A 24050-nucleotide genomic window follows, 5' to 3' on the forward strand; every position below is an offset into this window, starting at 1 on the left:
AGTCTGTTGTTTTAGGCAAAAGAAAAATGGCACAAGAAAATATGTGTACATGTTTGTTACCTTAGGCAGAAGAAAAACTGCAGGTGAAAATTTCCAGTGTGGGTAAGCAACAGTTAAATACCAAAACCCAGTAAAGCCAGAAGCGAGCAGCAGAACTGCCACAGAGAGCACTGAAGGTGGCACCAGAGAACTAACCCCAGAGTCAGAGGAAGGTCCTAGAAGAAAGAGGTGAAGATCAGCCAGGCATGCCCAGACATGGAGTTTTCCTCACCACTGCAGTCCCGCATGAACAAAGCCTGGCATACAGAAAAAACACCATTAATATTTAAGAAAGGAAAGATAGAAAGCATGAAAAGTAAAAGGGAGGGAAGGCAGAAGTTCACAACAAAAAGCCAGTCTTCCAAAACATTCCTACAGAGTTGTGGCTCCATTCTGATTACCAGATGGTGGTGTATAGAGCAATTAGGAAAGATGACTAGTAGTAAATAAAACTTTTCCACCAAAAATGAAGATAACTGAGGAATCAGCCTCCAGTTGCTAAAGGACTGACATGCCAAGAACTGGAGCAGTTATGCAAAGGACACAATGGCTCCTGTCATATCAGAAGCAAGTGTTTGTCCCAGTTCTATGTGCACTGAACCCAAATATAAAGACAACTATACATCCAGGAAAAATAAAGACCCCCAAGAATTCTAACCTTGACATGTAAAATAAAGTTTTATTTATCACCTGGTTTTGTTTGTGGTTTTATTACATGGTTTCTCTGGTAACCCTGTATTAATAATACACAGCAAAAGGAAAGAGGGGCAGAATATCTGCTCTACGTTGATAATATTTGTCCAGGCATGCTAAGTGAAATGTATCAACAAAGCAAGGTAATTTCAAATTTTATCTAGCATGGAAGCATTCAGAACTAGAGAGTCCATGTTTATGCACCCAAACTGTATATGTGCTGGGCCCAGTGGCTCACACCTGTAATTCTAGCACTTTGGGAGGCTGAGGAGGGCTGATCACCTGAGGTCAGGAGTTTAAGACCAGCCTGGCCAACATGGCAAAAACCTGTCTCTACTAAAAGTACAAAAATTAGCTTGGTGTGGTGGCGGGCACCTGTAATCCCAGCTACTCAGGAGGGTGAGGCAGGAGAATCGCTTGAACCCAGGAGGCAGAGTTTGCAGTGAGCCAAGATCGCACCACTGCACTCCAGGCTGGGCAACAAGAGCAAGACTCCATCTCAAAAAAAAAAAAATTGTTTATACGTGCATTTTTCTGAGAACAGATTCCAGTACATTCATCAGAGTCCCAAAACAGTCCACAGCCTAACCCACTCTACTCCCCAAAAATAGGAAGAACCACACTGCAATGTTTTACAAACTATAGGTCATTTTGGGGGCACACATTTTTAAATTAAATAGAATAGAAAGTATAAGAGTATAACATTGATCATAAGGGTATTATTTCTTCAAACTTGTTCCAGCAGCTACATATGTTTCTCTCTCTCTCTCTTTGTGTGTGTGTGTGTGTGTGTGTGTGTATGTGTGTGTGTGTCAAGGTAAATTTTTTTATACTGAGGTCTGGGTCAATAAATTTGGAACTCACTGTTTTAAGGCATAAAAAATGACTAGATTCAACTTTGTAACATATTAAATAATCATCCATTGAAAACAAATCTGTGGTTCCCGTGGGCATTATCTGCTTTGAGTGGCGTAAGACACACCAAAATGAAATTGTTATAATTAGAGAACTGCAATCTATAATACTCATAAATGAAAGCATACCTCTATAAAGTCCTATTGATCTTAAGGAGATCAAAGGCTGCCATTGAAAGGACTTCACACGGTCTCTGGGAAAATGTTAAACCATAAGTAAAATGTTTAGGAATAAAGAGTTAAAATATTCCCCTGGGATGATAACGTCCTCTAAGCACCTTAGAAAGATGTCAGAGAAGGGGAGAGAGAGTATGGAAAGTCATCCCTAAGCCTGGTACAGAGATGAGTCTTAGGAAAAAATATTTCCTTTATACAAAACAGATGAGAGAACATGGATATTTTGCCATGACTGCCTGGGTATGAACGTGTCACCACAGTGTCTGGTACTGTCTTCCGATTTTTTCTAAGCCTCAGTATGAGAAGTATTAATGGTCCATATATTGAGTTATTGGGCTTATTTCTAAAATGTTACTAATGCACTTTACAGGTTTAAGTTCTCCCAATCAATGCAAAAATTTCAAAAATATCACTGGGTTCTACACAGCCAGACCATTACCTCTCCCCAAACTATTCATTCAACAGGGGACTAATATCCAGAATATACAAGGAACTCAAACAATTCAACAGGAGAAAAGACAATCCCACTAAAAGGTGGGCAAAGGACATGAATAAACATTTCTCAAAAGAAGAGCTACAAATGGCCAATACACGTAAAAAAATGCTCAATATCACTAATCATCAGAGAAATGTAAATCAAAAGCACAATGAGATATCATCTTACCCCAATCAGAATGGCTATTATTAAAATAAAAATAATAGATGTTGGCAAGGACATAGAGAAAAGGGAACTCTTATAAACTGTTGGTGGTAATGTAAACTAGTACAGCCACTATGGAAAGCAGTATGAAGATTTCTCAAAAACTAAAACTAAAAAAGAATTACTATCAATGCAGTAATCCCATGACTCAGTATCTACCCAAAGGAAAAGAAACCAATATATCAAAGGGATACTTGCACTCACATGTTTACTGCAGCATTATTCACAATAGTAATGATATGGAATCAACCTAAGTGTCCCTCAACAGATGAATGGATACAGAAAATGTGGTATATATATACTGGAATACTGGAATGGAATACTCTTTGGCCATAAAAAAAAATAAAGTCATACCATTTTGCAGCAATACAGACATAACTGGAAGTCATTATCTTAAGTGAAATAAGCCAGGCACAAAAAGGCAAATATCGCATGTTCTCACTTACATGTGGGGGCTAAAAATTTGATCACATGGAGGTATAGAGTGAAAGGTAGAGAACAGAGACTGGAAAGGGTGAACGTGGGGAGGAGGGACGATGAAGAGAACTGAATTAAAGGGTACAAACATACAGTTAGATAGAAGAAATAAATTCAATGTTTGATAGCAGAGTAGGGTAATTATAGTTAACAAAAATGTATTGTACTCAGGTGATGGACACCTTCAATACCCTGACTTGATTACTATACACATTATATACATGCAACAAAATTTCACAGGTATCTCATCAATGTGTATAAATTTTTTAAAAGAACATGAATTTCCAAAGTGAAAGAGCCCAGAGACTTCACAGCAAAATTAATTTTTTAAAAGGTCCACCTCAATAATCATTGTAAAATTTCAGAACACCAAGAATAAAGAGAAGATTGGTCAAGGAACTTCTCAAAGGAAGGAACAGGCTGATACCACCTGAACAAATTAATCACTATTAGCCTCACTTAAAAGTAGGACAACCAGAAACTATTATGTGCTCATGATGTAATACAATAGGAAATATAAAGCACCAGCTATGAAGTTTTATTGTTTAACAACTGAACTGGAATTTAGCAAGTCTGAACCTAAATACTAGTGTTTTTTATTCAATTGTTGTATTTTTCACTACTAAAATTTCATTTGGTTCTTCTTCATATCTTCTATTTCTATGCTGAAATGTTCCCTTTTTTCTTTTCTTTTTTTGTTGTTTGTTTGTTTGTTTGTTTGTTTTAAGAGACAAGGTCTCACTCTGTTGCCCAGGCTGGAGTACAATGGCAGGATGATCATAGCTCACTGCAACCTTGAGCTCCTGGGCTCAAGCAATCCTCCTATTTCAGCCTTCCAAGTAGCTAGGACTATAGGCATGCACTGCCACACCTAGCTAATTAAAAAAAAATGTTTTTTTTTTTTTTTGAGACAGAGTCTCACTCTGTCACCCAGGCTGGAGTGCAGTGGCTCCATCTCGGTTCACTGCAACCTCTGCCTCCCGGGTTCAAGTGATTCTCTGCATCAGCCTCCCGAGTAGCTGGAATTACAGGCACCCACCACCACACCTGGCCAATTTTTGTATTTTTAGTAGAGATGAGGTTTCACCATGTTGGCCAGGCTGGTCTTGAACTCCTGACCTCAGGTGATCTGCCCACCTCAGCCTCCCAAAGTGCTAGGATTACAGGCATGAGCCACCACGACTGGCAGGGTCTTGCTATGCTGCCTAGGCTGGTCCGAAACCCCTGGCCTCAAGTGATCCTCCCACCTCAGCCTCCCAAAGTACTGGGATTACAGGCATAAGCCACCATGCCCGGCCCCGCCTTTTTAAAATTTTGTTTCAAGTGTGTTCATAATTGCTCACTGAAGCATTTTTTACCATGGGTGCTTTAAAGTTCTTGTCATATAATTCCAACACTTTTGTCATCTCAATATTGGTGTCTGTTATTGACTTTTCTCAATCGAGCTGAGATTTCCCTGGTTTTTGGTATGATAAGTGATTTTCTGTAGTACATATTATTGTTCAGAATAACATGAGATTAAAATGGACACGTGCCAAGCGCAGTGGCTCACACCTGTAATCCCAGCACTTTGGGAGGCCGAGGCAGCTGGATCAAGACCAGGAGTTCAAGACCAGCCTGGCCAATATGGGAGGTTGAACCAGGGAGGTGGAGGTTGTAGTGAGCCGAGATCATGCCACTGCACTCCAGCCTGGGGAACAGAGTGAGACTCTGTTTCAAAAAAAATTTTTTTTAAATAATAATAAATAAATAAAACGGATAAGTAACTAATGAATCAGAAGTTTTCTTGAGTAAAAAAAAATTTAGGAGCCAGGCATGGTGGCTCATGCCTGTAATCCTAGCACTTTGGGAGGCTGAGGCAGGAGGATTGCTTGAGCGAGGCATTCAAGGCCAGACTGGGCAACATGGCGAAACCTCGTCTCTACCAAAAATACAAGAAATTAGCTGGGCATGGTGGCGTGCACCTGTAGTCGAAGCTACTCAGGAGGCTGAGCTAGGAGGATGGTTTGAGCCGTGGGAGGCAAAGGTTGCACTGAGCCAAGAATGTGCTATTGCACTCCAGCCTCAGTGGCAGAGCCAGACAGTAGCCAAAAAAAAAGGAGTAACAATAACAAAAGCTAATACTTAAATAGCATGATGTGTCAGGCACTATAATGAGTATTTTATACATATTAACTCATTTAATACTTAAAACAACCCTATGAAGTAGGCACTATAATTATCTGAATTTTACAAATGAGGAAACTGAGGTTAAATAATTTGCCTGCAGTCACACAACTAGTAAATGGTAAAGCTAGAATATGAATCCAAACCGTCTGCCTCCAAAGTCCATGCTGTTGAAATCACTATGCCATCATGCCCCCAGTAATGTATTACTGTAGCTTTATTTGTGTAAACATGTCATTGTTTTCCTGTACAGGGAAATTTTAGGGTGAATTTTGTCATTTTAGTCATCATAGGTATCATAAAAGATTACTCTGTTGCCACTAACTAAAGAAAAAAGCCAGTAGCAGGCATATTTTTAGAAAAACAAAAGGCTCAAGAAGACAGGCAATTTTACATGAATTTGGCAGAGCAACCTAACCTAACAAGATGTGTTCTTTCCTACCCAAGTGTCTAGTGCTCAATGAATGCTTGTTGAATGAATGAACACAAACACATATGCATGTCTCTAAAGAATGAAAGATAAACAGGATGTCAGCTACTTTTTTAAAATGTCAAAAAGGGAAAGAATATGGAGCTATGATCTCCTAACAGGAGGACTTCCTAAAAGTCAAGGGTCCAGAACTTGCTTGTCTCGGATGATAATTACAGGCCAATGAACCACTGCTATCTGGCCAATTAACCTTTCTGACAACAGAAGGATGTCTAAAAACTAAGAGAAATGTTTTCAAATATTACTGATAATATAAACTGGGTTTTGTAAATTTAAGATTTGTCCAGAATCTCTTCGTCCCTTGATATGTAACCTATCCGAGAAGTATCAGCTCTAGCCAGAGGATTTTACTGTTATACAACCTGTAAAGTTTACAGAAAAGGTATTCTGAGGGAGAAAAAAAAAACAATAATGGCTTTCTGAAAAAAAAAATTGTAGATAACTTTGTTAAAAAACAAAAATTTAAAACCAAGTAAAAATTAAGATTCTCACCTAGCCCATTATCATAGAGACTTACATTGCTATCAAGCCCGTTTCTCTAGGGGCTTAAAGGCAATCTCTGACACTGTGCTGCATCTCAAAATGTTCCCTCAGTGAGGTGATGAATCTCTCTTGCCCTGGTTTGATGAGGCCATGAGTGATCATTTAAGAATCAGTGTATCAGTGAATAAGGTAAGGGAGCAAGCCAGCTGGCCAACATGAAGATGAAATACTTGACCTAGAGACACCACCAAAGTCTCAGCAAAAACAGGCTATGTCCTACAAACAGGTAGGCATCTGTTCACTTTTAATCTGAGACAATGGAGCACCCCTAAAACATCAATACCAATAAATAAGAGTAAACAACCCAATAGTTTTGGACTGCAGCAGGATAGCAAAAGATTTGGAGAATCTACCTGAAATTGCTTCTTCATCATAAAGAATGCCCCTTAGCAACTGATACAATAATTACTTGGCATTAAGATAGCCATATGATTTATTTGGCATTTAACTATCATGAATATACATAAAGGAACTCAGTGAGGTTACATTACACCCTTAATAACTAACTCATAACTGTAGTACACAAATAGGAGCTAATGTAAATGCTAAGCTTCTATAGATAAATAAATAATATTTGATGTATCATCCTTCAGTGAGCCACAAACTGAAAGATTATATGATCAATTTAGGCCTGAAATCCTTAGCGCACTGTTGGTGGGAATGTAGACTGGTACAGCCATTATGGAAAACAGTATGGAGGTTTCTGAAAAAATTAAAATAGAACTATCATACAACCCAGCAATCCCTCTTCTGGGTGTATACCCAAAAGAGAAGACCTTTTGCTCACCTCATAAATATATATGCACTCCCATGTTGACTGCCGCATTATTCACAATAGCCAAGATATGAAAACAACCTAAATGTCTGTCAGCGAATGACTAGATAAATAAACTGTTGGCCAGGTGTGGTAGCTCATGCCTGGAATCCCAGTGGTTTGAGAAGCCAAGGTGGGAGGATCGTTTGAGGCTAGAAGTTTGAGACCAGGCAAACAACATAGTGATACCCCATCTCTACAAAAAAAAAAAAAAATTTAATTATCCAGGTGTGGTGGGGTGTACCTGTAGTTCTAGTTTCTTGGGAGGCTGAGGTGGGAGGATCGCCTAAGTTTGAATGAGCTATGATCATACCACTGCACTCTAGCCTGGGTAACAGAGCAAGACCCAGTCTTTAAAAAAAAGACAAATAAAATTTTAAAAAGAAACAGTAGTGTGTATACACACACGCATATACACACAGGATTATTCAACCTTAAAAAAGAAGTAGATCCTGCCATTTGCTACAAAACAAACCTAGCGGATATTATGCTAAGTGAAAAAAGACAGACACAGAAAGAAAAACATCACAGGCTCTCACTTATACATGGAATATTTAAAAAGAAAAGAGCTCAAATACACAGAGCACAAAACAGTAGCTACCATGGATGGGCAGGGGGCGGGAGAGGAAACAAAGAGATGTAGATCAAAGGATTCAAAATACCAGATATGTAGGGTGGAAAAGTTAGAGATAATATACAACATGAGGACTAAAGTTAATCAAATTGTATTATATTAGAGATTTTAGTTAAATAACTAAATTTTAGTTGCTCTTGTCATGAAAAAGTAATTATGTGAGATGAGATATGTGAATCGGCTTCACTATACTACCATATATATATATATATATATATATATATATATATATCTCATAACATTATGTTGTAAACCTCAAATATACATAACACATTTTTTAAATTTAGATTTGAAACAACATTTTACAATGGAAAATAGATGAAGCAATTAAGGACCTCTAAAGAATTCAGTTCAGATATTATGCCTTTAAAATATAAATTGAATTAAATTATATCATTACTTGAGAAATGTGTACATTTCAATGAACATATTATTTAAAAACTGACCTAATTTACTAATAAAAGAACAAGAGGCTTTTCATCTCTCCTTTTCCAAAGAGGATTTTTAAAAAATAGTTCTCAGTTTCATGACTCAGTACTATAATACAGTTTTACAGTTTTACATTTCCTGCTTTATCTGTTGAAGCAAGATAACTCAGTAGCTATTGTCCAGGTAGATTTTCATTTCACCTAGACCATGGTTTTATACAAAGTAAATTTTCCAACTTCAGAGAACTTAACAACCACTCCTAATCAGAAACTCTTTAGGCAATGCCAAGAAAAATATCCAATGAAAGAAATTCTGTTTAAGTACAGTATGAACAACTCCTTACTAAATAGCTTTTCCCCCAACTCCAGTGCATAAAGTATGTCCCATACATATCTTTATATCACTATATATTTTGAAATTTAAAACATATAAAACGATATAGTCCTAAATTCGTTGCTATTTTACTTTTCATTTGTTCAAACGTTTCACAACTTATGTCTGTGGTACTACAAGCCCCTTCAAAAGACTTAAATTGTATTAAAATACTACTTTCAATTTAAAGAGCAAAATATCTGAAAAATTAAGGTCACAATGTTAGACAGTCTAATGGAGTATGGATTTCTGCTTGAAGTACTTCAACCAGAAACCTCAGCAATCTTAAATCTGTCTCTCCTGGATATAATAAGTTTTAAAGCTTTGAATGAATTTTCAGACTATGTTTCACATCTCTCATAACTTCAGAAGAAGATGCAGCAGAGAAGCAAAGAGAACAGTCTCTATAATAATGGAATTTTTATGCAGTACCAATAAGTTACAGAGCCTTTAAAACAAAAGATGAATAGGATAATTTTTAAAGGAGGAAAAATAAGCGTTAGAAGGTTTCTTTGTAAGAATTTGCGCACAGGTACAAAGTACTTTTCAAAAGATCAAGAAATAGTAGGTTCTTTGATTCAGGATGTCATAAATGTTACAGAATCACGATTAAATCAACTATTAGTTTTAAAATATAAGGGTTTATTTCAATATTTCTAGGATAAATGTGGCTAGTTCCATATGTCATTACGAAACCTAAGTCAATTTTCAGATAGGGCACTGACCAGGAAATACTGACAGACAAAAATCACATGGAACATGTACAAATCTGAAATAGGGAAACAACACAAAATACATTCAAAAAAATTGCTTTTAAAATGTTTGTCATCTAAAACAGTGGTTCTCAATGGAAGTGATTTTGCCTCCCAGGGGATGGCTGGCAATGTCTGGGGACATTTTTAGTTGTCACAACTAGAGGAGTGCTAGTGGTATCTAGAGGGTAAGAAACCAAGGATGCTGCCAAACATCCAAAATGCGTACGGCTGCACCACAAGAAAGAATTAGCCACTCCAAAATGTCAATAGGGCCAACACTGAGAAACATTGACCTAAAAGAATACCAAGCACATGATCAAATATGCTTGAATGATGCAAAAATACCTGCTGAATGAATTAATGAATTTTAATAAATGAAAAGATTTAGCTTGCACTTTTTTCTTAAGACACTCTGTCACCCAGGCTGGAGTGCAGTGGCGCGATCTCAGCTCACTGCAACCTCTACCTCCCCAGGCTCAAGTGATCCTCCCACCTTAGTCTCCTGAGTAGCTGGGACTACAGGTACACACCACCACACCCAGCTAATTTTTGTATTTTTTGTAGAAACAGGGTTTCGCCATGTTGCCCAGGCTGGTCTTGAACTCCTGGGCTCAAGCAATCCACACGCCTCAGCCTCCCAAAGTGCTGGGGCTATAGACATGAGCCACTGCGCCTGGCCTGGTTTTCACTTTTTATAGCTTCTTATTATCTCCATCACTTTGATGACACCCAATGCAGACTCTGTTTTGTTCTCAAAATATTTATCTACTCATTCATTTCATTCCCCTAGGGTGGCAAATATGACCAAAGAGATGAAAAATCACATGTCCATTAAGGATCTTGCCCTATGATTATGGTTTTCCAAGGAATCTAAAAGAGGGACACATACTCACCATTTAACTGTCACTCAAATCAGCAGGTGAAAACATTTCAAATGTCTGCAGTGATTAAGAGCTCAAAAATATATTTTTAACTATGGGAATTAAAACACTATTATTTTATTTGGCCACATTCGTTGATAAACCAAGGTATTTCAAATTTACAAGTCAAAACCAAGTAAGTAAAATTTAAATACTCTTTAGAAAATACTCACTGTGGTTCTGTAATTTGCAACAACATGGATCGAACTGGAGATTATGATGTTAAGTGAAATAAACCAGGCACAGAAAGACAAACATCACATGTTCTCATTTATCTGTGGTATCTAAAAATCAAAACAACTGAACTCATAGACATAGAAAGTAGAAGGATGGCTACCAGAGGGTGGGAAGGGTTGTTGGTGGTAGGGGGAAGATGGGAATAGTTAATGGGTACATAAAAAAATGGAAGGAATGAATAAGACCTACTATTTGATAGCACAACAGGGTGACTATAGTCAATAATAACTTAATTGTACATTTTAAAATAACTAAAAGGGTAATTAGATTATCGGTAATACAAACGATAAATACTTGAGGGAATGGATACCCCATTCTCCATGACGTATTACACATTGCATGCATGTATCAAAATATCTCATGGACCCCATAAATATACACCTACTACCTACTCACAAAAACTAAAAATATAAAAGAAAACACTCATTGTGTGAAAAATGCAACTAGAAAAGGTTAAAATGCCTATGTGATTTTTTAAATAGTAATTCACAATTGCCAGTTCAAAATAATACTAAACGATTTTTTTCCATTTTTTTATTACACTTTAAGTTCTGGGATACATGTGCAGAATGTGCAGGTTTGTTACATAGGTACGCATGTGCCATGGTGGTTTGCTGCACCCATCAACCTGTCAACTACATTAGGTATTTCTCCTAATGCCATCCCTCCCATAGCCCCCCATCCCCCAACAGGCCCTGGTGTGTGATGTTCCCCTTCCTGTGTCCATGTGTTCTCATTGTTCAACTCCCACTTATAAGACTCTGGCATTCCCGATTTAATCTAATATGAAAACTATCCCAAGTGGAAATTTTATATATATATATAGATAGATATATAGATAGATAGATATATATAATATATAAAATACATGTATATATATTCCATATTTACATGTATCCTTAACTGTCATGTAGCTACAGATTGATTTTATTAACAAATACTTAGAATAGTAATGATTGTTTCTCAAAAGAAAATTATGAGTAAATTTTATTTTTTCTTTATAGCTTTTTAAATTTTTCAATTGTTTTACTATCTACGTAATAATTTTGTAAGGAAAGTGAACTGTATATTCAAAGAAATAGAGCCTCTGATAATTGACATATACTCATTGTTTTCTATAGAACCATATATTATTCCAGGGTTAAAATTTAAGAACAATAGTTAATCATAAAGATATGGAATTCCCAAACTATTTCCCTTTAAAGAACCTACCACTTATGCATGGGGGAAAACAATATAACTAAAAGAGACTTATTTTTAAAATGCTTCTAGCCAAAATCATAATGTTAGATAAATTACAAATACTAAGTCAATTATAAATGTTTACACATTATTCTGCTACTGTACTTTGTTTTAGTTGTCCTTAGAGACAAATGTTTCTATGAGAAATAAATCACTCCCTCTTATATTTAAATATTGCCCTGAGATAATGTTATTCCAATAAGAAATATTCTAAAAACTGCATCAGCTAAAAACATGACATGGTCCTACTTACAGTCACAGATTGAAGAGCAATCCAAAAGCTTTTCAAATGTTTATTCAGAGAGAAGTGAAGGGCACAACTTCTCAAAGGGAAATGGTTTTTAATAAATACTTACAAATAGGAAGCTGTCTACCAGAAGTGTAAGTCCAAATGAACCAATGAATAAGGAAATTCTTTGTGGGATTATTCCAACCTCATCTGAAGCCACATGCACTTGGAAAACCCAAAACAATCAAAATAAATCCATTACCTAGACATGCTTTCAAATCTATTTCTTTCTACTGGGAATCAACAACCAGCGAGGGTGCTGATTTGTTTTTTTCATCCTTTTTTACAGCTAAATGAGCATGCAAACCTTTGAAAGAGAGGCAAAAATAGAAATGACAGCACCATTTATGAATCTAAAATAATCTCTGTGAATCAGTGTCACTAAACTGGGCAAAACAAAATATAAATATCCCAATCAACTAGTATCCCTTTGAAGGAAAATACAAATTTAAGATTACTAATGTTACAAAGTATTTATATGCATATCAGTCCCCTGATGCATTTGTTTAAAGATTACTAAGTACTCTTTCAGGGCAATCTAGCCATCACCAATTAACTTATAAATTAGTTTAAGAAATTTATATTAAGAGCCTACCATGTGCAAGGGACTGTATTAGGCACAGTGAAAGAAGCAGACTCATCCGTCATAGGCTTTGGTCTCAAGAAACATAAAGGTCTAGTTAGGAAGGTAAGACATGCCTAGAAATAACTTCAAAACAAGAAGAGATATGAATGACCAACACAATCTTGAGCAAAAGGAACAAAGCCAGAGGTATCACACCTTCTAATTTCAAAATACAGTCATGTGTTGCTTAACAATGGGAATACATTTGAGAAATGTGTCATTGGGTAATTTATCACTGTGCAAACATCATAGAGTGCGCTTACACAAACCTAGATGGTCCAACCTACTACACACACAGGCTATGTGGTGTAGCCTCTTGTTCCTAGGCTACAAACCTGTACAGCATTTTACTGTATTAAATACTGTAGGCAACTGTAACACAATGGTATTTGTGTATCTAAACATAGAAAAGGTACAGTAAAAACACAGATAAAATATTTTTTAAATGATACACCTGTATAGGGCGTTTACCATGAACGCAGCTTGCAGGACAGGAAGATACTCTGGGTACAACAGTGAGTCAGTGGTGAGTCAATGGGAAGGCACAGGTCATTATTGCATACTACTGTACACTTTACAAATACTTGTACACTTAGGCTACACTAAATTTATTTTTAAAACTTTTTCTTCAATAATAAACTAACTCTAGCTTACTGTAACTTTTTATTGATATATGATAATTGCACATATTTATGAAGTACCTGTGAGAGTTTGATATATTCACACAACGTGTAATGATCAAATCAGGGTAATTAGGCTATCTATTACCTCAAACATTTATCATTTCTTTATGCTGGAAACATTCCAAATTTTGTCTTCTAGCTATTTTGAAATATAACATAAATTACTGTTAACTATAGTCACCCTACTGTGCTATCAAACACTAGAACTTATTCCTTCTATCTAACTATATTTTTGTACTCACTAACCAATCTCTCTTCATCATCCCCTACCCTACCCTTCTCAGCTCCTTGGAACCATCAGTCTACTCTCTACCTCCATGGCATTAACTTGTTTATCCCCCACATGAGTAAAATCATGCAATATTTGTCTTTCTGTGCCTGGCTTATTTAAGATAATGACCTCCAGTTCCACCCAAGTTGCTGCAAATGACAGGATTTCATTGTCATTTATGGCTGAATAATATTCCGCTGTGTATATTTACCACGTTTTCTTTATCCATTCATCCATTGATGGGCACTTAGGTTGATTCCATATCTTGGCTATTGTGAATAGTGCTGCAATAAACATGGGAATGCAGGTATCTCTTTTCTTTTCTTTTGGATATATATCCAGCAGTGGGATTGCTGGATCATACAGTAGACTATTTTTAGTTTTCTGAGGAACCTCCATACTGTTTCCATAATGGATGTACTAATTTAAATTCCTACCAACAGTGCACTGGCTTCTCCCTTTCTCCACACCCTCACTAGCATCTGTTACTTTTCCTTTTGGAGAATAGCCATTTTAACTGGGGCAAAATATCACATTGTGGTTTTGATTTGCATTTCCCTTATGATTAGCGATAAGAATTTTTTCATATAGAGTTGGCCATTTGTATGTCTTCTTTTTTGTTGTTGTTTGTTTGTTTCTGTTGAGATGGAGTTTCATTCTTGTTGCCCAGGCTGGAGTGCAATGGTGCAATCTCGGCTCACTGCAACCTCCGCCTCCCGGGTTCAAGTGATTCTCCTGCCTCAGCCTTCCTCGTAGCTGGGGTTACAGGCACGCACCACCACGCCTGGCTAATTTTGTATTTTTCTTAGAGATGAGGTTTCACCATGTTGTCCAGGCTGGTCTCGAACTCCTGAGCTCAGGTGATCCACCCGTCTCAGCCTCCCAAAGTGATGGGATTACAGGCGTGAGCCACTGCACCTAGCCCTGTATGTCTTCTTCTGAGAAGTTATTCAGGTCATTTGCTCATTTTTAAAATCAGATTATTCATTATTTTGCTATTGAATTGTTTGAGTTCCTTATCTATTCTGGTTATGAATTCCTTGTGGATGGAGAGTTTGTAAATATTTTCTTCCATACTGTAGGTTGTTGCTTCACTCTGTTGTTTCCTTTGCTGTGCAAAAGCTTTTTAACTTAATGTAATCTCATTTGTCTATTTTCACTTTTGTTGCCTGGGCTTTTGGGGTCTTATCCAAAAAAATATTTGCCCAGACCCATATATACACCATGGAATACTATGCAGCCATAAAAAAGGATGAGTTCATGTCCTTTGTAGGGACATGGATGAAGCTGGAAACCATCATTCTGAGCAAACTATCACAAGGACAGAAAACCAAACACCACATGTTCTCACTCATAGGTGGGAATTGAACAATGAGAACACTTGGACACTGGATGGGGAACATCACACACCGGGGCCTGTCGTGGGGTGGAGGGAAGAGGGAGGGATAGCATTAGGAGATATGCCTAATGTAAATGATGAGTTAATGGATGCAGCACACCAACATGGCACATGTATACATATGTAACAAACCTGCACGTTGTGCACATGTACCCTAGAACTTAAAGCATAATAAAAAAAAAAAATCTTTGCCCAGACCAACGTCCTCAAGTATTTCCCCAATGTTTTCCTCTAGCAGTTTCATAGTTTCAAGTCTTACATTTAAACCTTTAATGCATTTATTTTGTTTTTGTATATGGTGAGAGATAGGGATCTAGTTTCATTCTTCTGCATATGGATATAGTTTCCCCAGTATCATGTATTAAAGAGGCTGTCCTTTCCACAATGTATGTTTCTGGAGCCTTTGTTGAAAATCAATTGGCTGTAAATGTATGGATTTATTTCTGAGTTCTCTATTCTGTTCCATTGGTCTATGTGTCCATTTTAATGCCAGTACCATGCTGTTCTGGTTATTATGGCTTTGTAATATATTTTGAAGTCAAAAAGTGTGATGCCCTCAACTGTGTTATTTTTGCTCACAATTCGTTTGACTATTCAGAGTCTTTTGTGGGTCCATAAAAATTTTAGAATTTTTTTCCTATTCTGTAAAGAATGTCATTGGTATTTTGAGAGGGATTGCATTGAATCTATAGATCACTTTGGGCAGTATGAACACTTCAACAATATTAATTCTCCCAATACATGATCATGGGACATCTTTCCATTTGTTTTGTCCTCTTTGATTTCGTTCTTCATATTTTATCATTTTCATTATAAAAAATGGTTAAATTTTTTCCTAGGTTTTTTTTTTTTGGTTAAATTTATTCCTAGGTGTTTTATATTCTTGTAGCTGTTGTAAATGGGATTACTTTCTCAATTTCTCAGATTGTTCACTGTTGGTGTATAAAAATACTACTGATTTTTGCATGCTGGTTTTGTATAAAGGACATCCAAATTGGAAAGGAGAAAGCCAATTTATCCCTTTTCACAGATGACATGATCTTATATTTAGGAAAACCTAAAGACTCCACCAAAAAAACTGTTAGAACTGATAAATTATTAGCTGTGGTTTGGTCATATACAGTCTTTATTGATTTCAGGTATTTTCTTTCTATACTCAGTTTGTTCAGAGTTTTTATCATGAAGGGATGTTAAATTTTATTGAATACTTTTTCAGTATCTATTGAAATGACCATACAATTTTTATTCTTGATTCTGTTAATCAGATGTGTCACATTTATTAATTTACATATTATGAACCATCCTTGCATCCCTGGTGTAAATCACACTTGATTGTGCTAAATGATCTTTTCAGTGTGTTGTTGAATTTGGTTTGCTACTGTTTCGTTGAAGATTTCTGCATCTATGTTCATTGGGGATATTGGCCTGTAGTTTTCTGTTTTTTTTTTGTTTGTTTGTTATGACTTTGCCTGGTTTTGGTGTGAAAGTGATGCTAGCCTTGTAGAACAAGTTTGGAGTATTCCCTCCTCAATTTTCTGAAATAGTTTGAATACAAATGGTATTAGATTTTCTTTACACATTTGTTAGAATTTAGTAGTGAAGACATTGGGTCCTGAGCTTTGTTGGGGAACTTCTGATTGCTGCTTCAATCTCATAACTCACTATTAGTCTGTTCAGGTTTCCTATTTCTTCATGGTTCAATGCTGATAGGTTATGTATATAGGAATTTATTCATTTCTTCTAAGTTTTTCAATTTGTTGGCATATAGTTTTTCATGAGATTCTATAATGATCCTTTGTATTTTTGTGGTTATGAGTTGTAATGTTTTCATCTCTGATTTTATTTATTTGGGTCTTCTCTCTTTTTTCTTACTCTAGGCCAAAGGTTTGTTGATTTTCATATTTTAAAAAAAACAACTTTTAAATTCATTGATTTTTTAAGTCAGCTTATCTTTACTTAAAGCAAAAGTCAGTGTTTCTGTAACATGCTTTCAAAGAGATGTCAAATATTAACTTTGTACTTTGTATTTCCATAATTACAAATATCACTCTGAACAAATCATGGCTCTCAGTGATGTATCAGCATCTTCTGCAAAAGTTTTATATAACTATATAATTAATGAAGGAACAAACAATTACTGTAACAATTTTGAAGAAATACTATTTTATGATAGTAATAATCTTCCTACAAAAATACTTTTGTTTGAAACTCTACATAATATACAATAAGGTCCCAGAATATGTAATTAAAAGCAATAGTTTCAGGGTGATCTTTTGTAATTTTTTTAGTCTCAAATTCATTCATTTCTGCTCTGATCTTTATTATTTCTTTCCTTCTACTAATATATTGGCCAGGCTGGTCTCAAACTCCTGACCTTGTGATCCACCTGCCTCGGCCTCCCAAAGTGCTAGGATTACAGGCATGAGCCACCACGCTCAACCGGGATTTTCTTTTCTATTGCATTGTCAGGCTGCAAATTTTCTGAACTTTGATGTTTTGCGTCCCTTATAAAACTGAATATCTTTAACAGCACCCAAGTCACCTAAGTGCTTTGCTGCTTAGAAATTTCTTCCACCAGATACTCTAAATCATCTCTCTCAAGTTCAAAGTTCCACAAATCTCTAGGGCAGGTGAAAAATGCCACTGGTCTCTTTTCTAAAACATAACAAGAGGCATCTTTGCTCCAGTTCCCAACAAGTTCCTCATTTCCATCTGGGACCACCTCAGCCTGGACTTTGTTGTCCATATCACTTTCAGCATTTTGGGCAAAGCATTTTGGGCAAAATTTCTCTAGGAAATTCCAAACTTTCCCACATTTCCTGTCTTCTTCTGAGCCCTCCAAACTGTTCCAACCCCTGCCTATTACCCAGTTCCAAAGTCACTTCCACATTTTTGGGTATCTATGGCAGCAACACAATCTACTGGTACCAATTTACAGTGTAAGTGTTCACACTGCTGATAAAGACACACCCAAGACTGGAAGAAAAAGAGGCTTAATGGACTCACAGCTCCACATGGCTAGGGAGGCCTCACAATCATGACAGAAGGCAAGGAAGAGAAAGTCTTATTTTACATGAATGGCAGCAGGCAAAACAACTCCCTGAAATTATTTAAGTCAGTTATTCTGAATTCTTTTTTTCTTTTTTTTTGAGACAGAGTCTTGTTCTATTACCCAGGCTGGTGTGTACTGGCACAATCTTGGCTCACTGCAACCTTTGCCTCCTGGGTTCAAGTGATTCTCCTGCCTCGGCCTCCTGAGTAGCTAGAACTATAGGTGCCTACCACCACAACTGGCTAATTTTTGTACTTTTAGTAGAGACTGGGTTTTACCATGTTGGCCAAGCTGGTCTCGAACTCCTGAACTCAAGTGATCTGCCCACCTCAGACTCCCAAAGTGCTAGGATTACAGGCATGAGCCACCATGCCTGGCCTTATTCTGAATTCTTTATCAGACATTTCATAGATCTTCAATGCTTCTGGGTCCACTGCTAGAGTTTTGTTAGTATCTTTTGGTGGTATGATATTTCCCTGAGTTTTCACAATCCTTGTGTCTTTTTGTTGATGCCTGCACATTTAAGGAGAGAGCTACCTCTTCTAGTTTTTGCAGGTGTTCTTTGGTGGTGTTATACCTTTACTTCTTCATATCAGAACTTAAACGCTGGCTTGTCATTGTTTCCCATTCTGCGCAGAACTTGTAGTGAGCATCAGAACTAAAACTTTACCCCAGAACTATATTACTGTTCTGTTATTGCTTCCTAATCTAGGAAAAACATAAATGGGCACCAGAACTTAATCCCAGCCTCTTAGTTATTTCTAGGTCAGGGGAAGGCTTGGTTCAAATGCCTAGGCTTTGTGGAAAATGCAGCTAGGTATTCCAGCCTTTCCGTGAACTGTGCCCCTTGCAGCACTATGGCACTGGCCTGTCTCTTCAACATGGCGTCCCTGCTGACTGGAGAGCTAAAGAGCCACCAAGATCTGCACACCAGTCACTGTGCTCAGTTGCCCCTGTGTGCCCCCAATTCACCCCCAGATGGTACAACCCTCCTGGTATTCCCCATGGTTCCTATGGAGTGCATCTGGAGTAGGCTTCTCACAAAGATTCCAGACCAGTGGCAAGAATGGATGTCCGCCTCCAATTCCCTCCTATCACCCTATAAGCCATAGGTCTAGAAAAATTCTCTGTGAGTGGCACTATGCCAGCTTGGGGAAGGAAGTGGCACAGACTGAAATGACTTTTTCTCTTACCAGTCATGGCTTATCTCGATCCTGTGAGTCTATGGGGTTTCTCAGCTTCTCCTCCAAGTTCTGGTTTATTCAGGGTGGTATTCTTGTTTTTAAATTATTTCTAGTTGTATTTTTGTAGGGAGAGTGATGCCAGAGGATCTTCTATTCTGCTGTTTTGCTGACATCACCTTGCTTTCTGTAACTTTTCTACTTTATAAACTTTTTACATTTTTTTAACTTTTTTCTTCTTTTTAATAACACATAGCTTAAAACACAAATACAGGTTCAGCTTTACAAAGATATTTGATCTCTTTATATCCTTATTCTATAAGCTTTTTTCTATTTTTCAGTTCTTTTACTCATTTTTTTTTTACTTTTTAAACTTTCTTGTTAAAAACTAAGACACATACACACACATTAGTCTAGGTCTACACAGAATAAGGATCATCAATATCACTGTCTTCCTCCTCCGCATTTTGTTCCTCTGGAAGGTCTTCAGGGGCAATAACAAGCATGGAGCTGTCATCTCCTATAATAAACATGCCTTCTTCTGGATACCTCCTGAAGGACCTGCCTGAGGCTGCTTAACAGTTAACTTTTTTAAAAATAAGTGAAAAGAAGAAACTCTAAAATAACAAAGAGTATAATATACACTGGCTTGGGAGGCCAAGGCAGAAGGATTGCTTGAGCCTAGGAGTTCAGGAGCTGCCTGGGCCATACAGTGAGACCTTGTCTCCACATAAAAAAAAAAAAAAAATCTAAATTAGCCAGGCATGTGGCACACACCTGTAGTCCCAGATACTCAGGAAGCTGAGGCAGGAGGATCACTTGAATCCAGAAGTTCAAGGCTGCAGAGTAAGCTATGATGAAGCCACTGTACTCTAGCGTGGGTAACAGAGGGAGACTCTGTCTCCAAAAAAAAAATATATATATATATATGTATAAAAATCATATATATCAGTAAATATAAAAACCAGTAACATAATTGCTTATCATTATCTAGTATTATGTACTTTACATAAGTATATGTCCTACACTTTTATACAACTGTAAGTACAGTAGGTTTGGTTACAATAGCATCACCACAAACACCTGAGTGATATGTTGCCTTACTATGTTACAACACCTACAATGTCGCTAGGCAACAGGAATTCTTTAGCTCCATTATAATCGTATGGGACCACCACTGTATACGTGATCCATCGCTGACCAAAATGTTGTTATATGCTATATGACTGTATATTTTAAGGCTATCAAAATCAAAACAGCATGGTACTAGCATAAAAATAGACACACTGACCAATGGAACAGGATAGAAATCCCAGAAGCCCACACATTAATAGTCAACTTATTTTTTTTTACAAAGGTGCCAAGAACACACAATGGGAAATGGACACCCTCTTTAATAAATGTTGCTGGCAAAAATGAACATCCACATGCAGAAGAATGAAATTGCATCTTTATCTCATACCATATATAAAAATCAACTCCAAATGGATTAAAGACTTAAATATAAGACCCGAAACTATAAAACTACTAGAAGAAAACACAGAGGTTAAGCTCCATGACATTAGACTAGGCAATGATTTTTTGGATATGACCCCAAAGGCACAGATGAAAATAGACAAGTGGGATGGCATCCACCTAAAAATCTTCTGCAGAGCAAAGGAAACAGGTGAACAAAGTGAAGGGACAAGTCACAGAGTAGGAGAAAATATTTACAAACCATATATCTGATAAAGGATTAACATCCAAAATATGTAAGGAACTCAAACAACTCAATAGCAAGAAAACAAATAACCTGATCAAAAATGAGTGAATTGGCCGGGTGTGGTGGCTCACACCTGTAATCCCAGCACTTTGGGAGGGCAAGGCAGGTGGACCACAAGGTCAGGAGATCAAGACCATCCTGGCTAACACAGTGAAACCCCGTCTCTATTAAAAATACAAAAAATTAGCCAGCATGGTGGCATGCACCTGTAGTCCCAGTTACTGGGGAGGCTGAGGTAGGAGAATCGCTTGAATCTGGGAGGTGGAGGGTGCAGTGATCCCAGATCACGACACTGCACTCCAGCCTGGGCAACAGAGTGAGACTCCATCTCAAAAAGGAAAAAAAAAGAGTGAATGACCTGAACAGACATTTCTACAAAGACATACAAACAGCCAGCTAGTTCATGAAAACAATGTTCAACATCACTAATCATCAGATAAATGCAAATTAAAACTACTATGAGATGATATCACCTCACACCTGTTAGAATGGCTGTTATCAAAAAGATGAAAGATAAGCGTTAGTGAGGATGCACAGAAAGGGAATACTTGCACACTGTTGGTGGGGATGTAAATTAGTACAGCTATCATGAAAAACGGTATGGAGTTTCCTCAAAAAAACTAAAAACATCACTACTATATGATTCAGCAATCCCACTGCTGGGTACATACCCAAAGGAACCAAAATCAATATGTCAGAAGGAGATCTGCACTCCCATGTTCACTGCAACACTACTCACAATAGCCAAGATGTGGAAACAACCTTGGTGCCCATCAACAGATGAATGGATAAAAATGTGACATATATACACAATGGAATACTATTCAGCCTTTTTTAGAAGGAAATCCTGTCATTTGCAACAATGTGGATAAGCCTGGGGGACATTAAGTTAAGTGAAATGAGCCAAGCACAGAAAGACAGAGGACCTCTCTCCCATAGGGCTGTAGGGGATCTTTTTTCTCTTCAGCCAGGGTTGGAGGCCAAGATGGCCCTTGAGAATCATCATCATGACTGCTGAGAGCTGGGCAGCCTTGTTTACCTCCCTTGGGCATTTGAAAAAAAAAAGACAAATACCACACCATCTTATTTGTATGTAGAATCTAAAAGAGTCAAACTCATAGAAGTAGAGTGTAGAATGACGATTACCAGAGGCTGGGGGGAGTAGGAGGGAAGGAATGGAAAGCTGCTGGTCAAAGGGTAGACAAGAGGAATGTTTTGAGATCTACTGCACAGCAGGGTGACTATAGTCAGTAACAGCACATTGCATGTTTAAAAATAATTAAGAAACTGGCTGGGCACTGTGGCTCCCACCTGTAATCCTAGCACACTAGGAGGCTGAGGTGAGTGGATTCCCTGAGCCCAGGAGTTCAAGACCAGCTTGGGCAACATGGCAAAACCCCCATCTCTACTAAAAACACAAAAAGTAGCTGGGTGTGGTGGTGAGCGCCTGTAATCCCAGTTACTCGGGAGGCTGAGGTGAGAGAATCGCTTGAATCTAGGAGGCAGAGTTTGTGGGGAGCTGAGATTGAGCCATTGCACTCCAGCCTGAGCGACAGAGCGAGACTCCATCTTAAAATAAAATAAAAATAAAAATAATAAAGTAAATTTTAATTATCTTACCACAAAAAAAAGTGAGGTGATGGATATGTTAATTAGCTTGATTTAATCACTCCATGCTGTGTGCATGTATCAAAACATCACATTCTACTCCATAAATGTATACAATTATGATGTCAATTAAAAATAATGTTTTTTAAAAACAAGAAGGGAAAAGTACCTAAAGAACAGTAAAAATAAAAATGCCATAAGAAGTCAGATGAAAAAGAAGTAACTTCCAGCTGGGGTGATCAGAGAAGACACCCAGATCAAATTTTAACATCTGAAATGGGCCTGGATTTGGGCAGTCTAAGAAGGAGGTGAACAGATTGTAAGGCAAGAGAAGCAATGCAAGTGAAGGTGGGCACATAAGAAAGCACCCATGATCATCCAGAAGTTCTGTTGGCCAAGAGGATACCTCAGAAATAGGAGTAAAGTTAAGTAGAATATTGAGACTAGGGCCAGTTGAGGAGGGCCTGACCATGAGGCTAAGAAGTCTGGATTTTATTGGGTAATTGGGGAGCTGGTAAAGATTTCTGAGCAGAAAAACGCATCATCAAAGTTGTGCTTTAGAAAGATCAATCTAGCAGTAATTGAAGTAACTGAACATCAATCAAATGCAGATGATATAGCACAGTAAGTATAATGTAAGCCTGCAGGAATTCAGGAATTCATTTATAAAAATGTAATTTATATGCATCTTTTCAGTAACACAGCTCTATAAACTGTCTTGCTCATAGACTAGTACCTAATTATATAAGCATCTAAAAAGGTCATAAGTACTATAAAATGATATCACAAAACCTCTTGCCTCTGCCTGGAAATCCTTCCACCCCCTTTCCCTTCCAGTAAACTCCTTATCCTGTAGACTTCAGTTTAAATGTCACTTCTTCAGAAAGGCCTTTTTTAAATCACTTATCCAAATTGGGTCCCCTTGTTTTTCTCTTTCAAAGGAATTTGTACACTTTCTTCATAGCACTTATCACAATTTATAAGTATATATTTTGGTCACTCATTAATTAAAGTCTATTTCCCCCACTAGACTGTGAGGGGAAAGACTGTATTTTTGCTCATCATTATATTCTCCAGAGCCTAAAATGATGTAACACATATTAGGCACCTAACAAATATTTGTTCTATGAAGAATGAATGAATGAAGAAGAGAAGAACAGATTTTAGGGTCACCATAGTAATGCCCCTCCTTGCTAGATGCACTTACTATTGACTAAGATACTTTCTTTCAAAGAGAAAATTAAAAGAAATCTTAAACCAGGCATGGTGGCTCATGCCTGTAATCCCAACACTTTGGGAGGCCAAAGCAGGAGGATCACTTGAGCCCAGGGGTTCAAGACCAGCCTGGGCAACATAGTGAGACCTCATCTCTACAAAAAATAAAAAAATTAGCTGGCCATCATGGTGCATGCCTGTGGTCCCAGCTACTTGGGAGGCTGAGGTAGGAGGATCACTGGAGCCTGGGAGGTCAAGGCTGCAGTGAGCCTTGATTGTGCCACTGCACTCCACCCTAGGCAACAGAGGGGGACCTTGTCGAGAAGAGAAGAGGAGAGGAGAGGAGAGGGAGGAGGAAGAGGA

The 24050-nt window shown here is 37.5% G+C and overlaps 1 non-coding gene across 1 annotated transcript; it reads left to right on the forward strand.

Annotated features, from left to right (window-relative positions):
• Nucleotides 1-21787: 21787 nt before the first annotated feature.
• Nucleotides 21788-21918, forward strand: LOC115830557. The gene has a single exon (XR_004026107.1).
• Nucleotides 21919-24050: the final 2132 nt, after the last annotated feature.

This window comes from Nomascus leucogenys, chromosome 15 (assembly GCF_006542625.1).
Source record: "Nomascus leucogenys isolate Asia chromosome 15, Asia_NLE_v1, whole genome shotgun sequence".
Classification (NCBI taxonomy): Eukaryota; Metazoa; Chordata; class Mammalia; order Primates; family Hylobatidae; genus Nomascus; species Nomascus leucogenys.